Source organism: Lipotes vexillifer, unplaced genomic scaffold, assembly GCF_000442215.2.
Source record: "Lipotes vexillifer unplaced genomic scaffold, Lipotes_vexillifer_v1.1 scaffold963, whole genome shotgun sequence".
Lineage (NCBI taxonomy): Eukaryota > Metazoa > Chordata > Mammalia > Artiodactyla > Lipotidae > Lipotes > Lipotes vexillifer.
The window spans coordinates 1,144,713-1,150,084 of NW_006780023.1; positions in this window are offsets into that span (position 1 = coordinate 1,144,713).

A 5,372-nucleotide genomic window follows, 5' to 3' on the forward strand; every position below is an offset into this window, starting at 1 on the left:
AGTATATTTCAAGTGACTTAGAAAGGGATAATATGCCTGAAAAGTAGTTTAAGTTATTCCTGTGAGTTTGCTTACCATTGTCTTCCTTCTGCCTTTTTATCAATTATACACCACCTCTGAGGCTTTTAGAATTTGTATCACTGTCTCAAATGTGAATGTTATTTTGATTTTTATTTAGTTGTGTATAGTCATATTTTAATGTAATTTTCCATAGAATTCTTTTAAAAAGCTATTGCCATATTTTAAAAATATGTAAAATGTAATAACTGTGTAGACTGATTGAAAGATGTTAGTATTTAAAACTTGCCAAGTCTAAAAATGGAGCTTTTAAATATATATTACCAAAACATACCTTTCCAGGAAAATTTTGGCCCTTTGTTGCTTTTTTCTGTCTTTACCTGTACAACAGGGTAATGATAAGAAAAAGTGTTAGAGTATGCCAACATATCTAAGCCATTGGCTGTTAAGAAGTATTGATGGTCATTAAATTATCTAAAAATATAGACCAAACTTACTGAAATCATTTTTAATTTTGTATTCATATTTATCTAAGAGATAGGAAAATTTTGTCAGGTTTGTTTTGTTTGAACTTACTCCATATAATATGTTTTAAAGATTTTTATTTCTTCTTACTAACTAAATTGCATTTCTTTCTTTCTGGAACAAACTCTTAGCTCTACATTTCTGATCTGGAGAAAAAAATCTAAGTGGAAATCAAAGGACAGGGACCATTCTGAACTTGAGTATAACAAATGACAATTTATACTAGGTGTGATAACCCAGTATTGACTGTGGTGTATAAGTACACCCACTGTGGTAGGGTTTGGCTCAATCCTTGTTTATGTAGAATTGGGAGAAGTAAATGCACATCTCTGTGTCCAGTCCTCGTTTACTCAAGTTTCATCTTCAGAAATTCAATCCTGATTCTTTAGGGTAAATTCCAGATGAAAAGTTAACACAGAAATTAAGTTAAAACACAGATTTTGGCCAAACTCTAACTTAGCTGTGCTCAGTGTTTGTGGCTTTGATAGGAAACCTTGCCGGCACATGTGTGGACAAGATTTGGCTTGGATCTAAGTTGTTGTCATGTACAGAACTGGAAATTACTTAGTCTGTTAATGAATCCTCAAATTATTCACTGCAGGCAGCTTTTGACTGGGGCTGCCAGTCGAGACTAAGAAAGCCCAAAGGGACCCTGAAATCTGTGAAATGAAGCACCCAACCACTTAGGCCGGAGGAGACTCAAAGTTCAATAGTAGCATATGTCTCCACCTCTGTTTACCCTTGGAGAGTTTGCCAAGATTAGTACTTGTCTGAAGACTCTAAAGGAAAGATTGTCTAGCTTGTCTCAATAAGGAAGACTTGGTCTTGAAACTGTGATCTTTGGAGGCAGCTGAGATGGGGGGAGGAGGAAAATTAAAGGTTCTCATAAATGCAGCCGTTCCTATCCCTCCTCTTAGGTCTCCTTATGCAGATGACTATCCATGGAATTATTTCTTCCACTGGTTTATTTTTCAGTGTCATAGACTGCAATACTTATTGGAAAACTTATTAGCAATAAGCTGACAATGAGCCTTTGAATATTTCAGTAATAGTCTTAATTAAGAGCAGTCCACACCAAAATTTTATAGATTCAAAAAGACTCCATTGACCTATGGCATTCAGCATTACTGCTGAATTGGAATAACGTATTTAAACTAAGTGTACCAGTTAAGATAGGCTAAGTTATCTAAGTTATGCTTGGTAAGAACTCTAAAATTTTAGAAGTTTTAAATATTTGCTCACATTACACGTCCATTGTAGGTTGGTTTTTGTGGGGGGGTGGGGCAGGGGATGATCTGTTCCTTGTCTTCCATCAGAAAACAGAATAGGAGAGGCTACATGTCTACACTGCCAGATTGTCAAGTCAACCCCCCCACCCGGCAGTTGAGGCAGGGCACAGATCATACACTGATTCTTAAAGCTTCCTCTTGGAAATAACACATCACTTCTGCTCACATTTCTTTGGCCAAAGTTATTTACATAGCTACACCTAAATTCAAGGGTACAGTATAACCCTACAAAAAATTCCCAGGAGAACTAAAAATATTTGGTGAACACTGTTAATGACCACCAAACTGAACTTTAATTCATGCTAATCCACCTAAACCCAGCAAATGCTGAAGTGCATTTTACTCAGGAGTTCATCCAAGTCCTTGTGTCTCACAGACACATCTAGAGGACATCTAGACTTCAACCTGTACTTCTGGAAAGCTGGCTTCTTCATAGGCATGAAAATGAGCTTAGATGTAGCAGCAGAGTATAGAGGGGCAGATGAATAGCCAGCACTCAAGAGTATCATTCTTTTGGGAGTGGGCGTGTTGAGAGAGGGCCAGGGAATAAGCATGAACAAGAAGACAGCTATGGTATAGTAAAAAAGAAGACAAACACTTGAAATCAAACCAGTTTTAAGCCCTAACTTGGCAGTTTGCTGTCTAATTAATTATGTGTCCATTATTTATTCTCTAGGAGTCTGAGTTTCCCTGCCCTGAAAGATAAAGAATCAAATGGATATTACATGTAATGTACTTTATGACTCATAAGTACTATATAACTGTCATAGAGAGAATAAGTTATTTGAGCCCTAGGCATGTCTGAACTATGTCCAGATTTTAATGACTCCTCGACTCTATCTCAGAAAATAGAAATGGTATTTGGCATGGCATCAACCCATATCATTCTTATATATCAGCAACTCTAATTCACAATCTACAAAATTTAATGGTAATAAAGATAATACTTTATAATGCTTTACAGAATTATTTCACACCATGACATCCAAAGCCCATTTCAGTTGCCGTCACTGAACAGAGAAAAAGACTCTAAGAAATGATGTGAGTAACAAATAAAGTAAGAGAGCAGGTAGCAAATCCTGCACAGGAAATGAACTGAACAGAAAATGAAGCCTCATTGGAGGGAGGCAAAGTAAAAAATAGACCGAAATGTAAGTTGCTATACCTTTACATTGGTTATGTATAAGCCTGTACATTATGTACAAACTCCCTTCTTTATTATATCACTATATTTTGAATATTTAAGGACTCTTTGCCCTTCCAAAAAATAGTATTATGGGCTTACTAATTGAAAATTTAGGTTCTAGATATTTTGGGGGTCATATTTAAAGCTTAAAGTCTTTCTTTGCTTCCTCCCTCCCACCCTCCCTCCCTCTTTCCTTCTTTCCTTCCATCCTTCCTTCCTTCCTTCCTCACTGATAAACATCCAGTGTGCTGGTATTTATGCCTGAAGCCCCTCCCTCCCTCCCTCCCTCCCTCTCTCCCTCTCTCCCTCTGTCTCTTTGTTTCTTCTACATTAATTAACTATAGCTTTTATGTTTCAGATAAAGTACTGGTATTAGGGAAGTCAATGTTCTTATAATATTTTCCCTTCCCTAGAAGGATGCAAAAGCTAGAGAGAGTAATGAGGTGGAGGCTATAATACATGTATGAATAGAATGCTACAAGAACAAGAAAATAAAAAGTGTCTGTGTTCAGGAGTTCAGGAAAGAATTCACACTGAATTTGACATTTCTCACTGTAAGAAAGAAAGGCAGGGAAAGAAATTCTAGGTAGAAGAAACAATTAGTGCTAATTGAGAATTATCATTATGCACCTTTAATGTCAAGTGATTTAAAGTAGCCGAGGGCTTCCCTGGTGGCGCAGTGGTTGAGAGTCTGCCTGCCGATGCAGGGGACATGGGTTCATGCCCCAGTCCGGGAAGATCCCACATGCCGCGGAGCGGCTGGGCCCGTGAGCCATGGCCGCTGAGCCTGCGCGTCCGGAGCCTGTGCTCTGCAACGGGAGAGGCCACAACAGTGAGAGGCCCGTGTACTGCAAAAAAAATAAAAAGAAAAAGAAAGTAGCCGAAATGCAGGATGTTTGGGGAGAGGTGAAATTACAAAGTAGGCAGGAGCCTGACCCTGGTGGTCTTCATAGGCCATGGCCAAGGACTTTGTGGTGCATCCTAAGTGGAGTTTAAATAGAGTGATGAAAAAAACCTAACATTTTAATTTATGGAATATCCACATTATCTACAATTAGAAAAAATATTGTTTATTCTCAAGTTTATGAATTTGTGAATTACCGTGATGATCTATTTATTGGTATCTAAAATTAAGTCCCTACTTTGGCTCATGTACGTGATCAAGATTATACCTACATCAAGTAGCAAATCTCCTGTCCTGATCTTAAAGTCACTTCATGAAAGTACCAGTCCCTATTAGGGAACCTCTTCCACATACCCAGTATTTTAACTCCGAAGCATTTGAGTATGCTTCATTTCTTAGAGTAGTGCTTGATTTTCATGTAATCATTACAAACACACAGACATAGGAATGTCCTTGAGATTTCTCCATTGTGTAACCCAGTGCTGAAAGCTTTCAAAATAAATAGAGCTGGCATGCAATTTCTTTCCCTTTCTTATGCCATCTCAGTATGGCTAACAGTCTTAACAAGTTAATTTTTGATAGTCAAAGAGCCAAGAGCTCTATGGTCTTAACTTTTGTTAAGTGAGTTCAATTTGTCCCACGTTATGATGATAAATACCTTTGGGAAAAAGCAAGCATAAACTAATGACCATGATCCAGAATGTATTAGCAAGCTGGAAATATTTCGGTCATTGTAGCTATATGCTTTAAACAACAACAAAAACAAACAAACAGACAAACAAAAAACCCAACAAACCTTCAGTTAATACATGCTCTCTTTTTTGTAACTGTAACATTTATGCAGGCTTTATAGGCTAGAATATGTTTATGGTATATTTAAATTTAATATAAGCTACAGTAATGGGGCATTTTATTTGGGGATGCAACCACAGTCTTAATTATATGACTAAGACTCTAATACGTAATCTGTATTTCACTGAAGATGAATAAGACCAATAAGATAGGTAATGCCTTCTAAGTGCAATAGCTAATGATTATCCTTGGGTTCTGATGTCTCTGGGACACTATATGAGGTTCTGTAGAAGGGTAAATAAAAAGCAAAACTTGAAAAAAGGTCATTAGATTAAATGAGTAGAAAGGAAGCACTTGAGAGTGAAGTTTTAGTTGAGTGTAGGCAGGAGTCAGATAATAATGCTGTAGGATGATGAAGAAAGGATTAATATAATTTATTCTTATCTCTGTATACTCTTTACTGTACCTTTATCCTGTTCATGTTAAACCTTGGTTTTTTCTGGTCACAGCTGAAATGCAAAATGGTTAATTCTTAGCATTTGAAATTCTAAGGTCTTGGAACCTGGTTTACCATAATAGATGTGGAAAAATACTTGGCTAGTCAATTCACTCACTCCCCAACCCTCCTCACTACCCTCTCCTCCACCCCCCCCCCCCC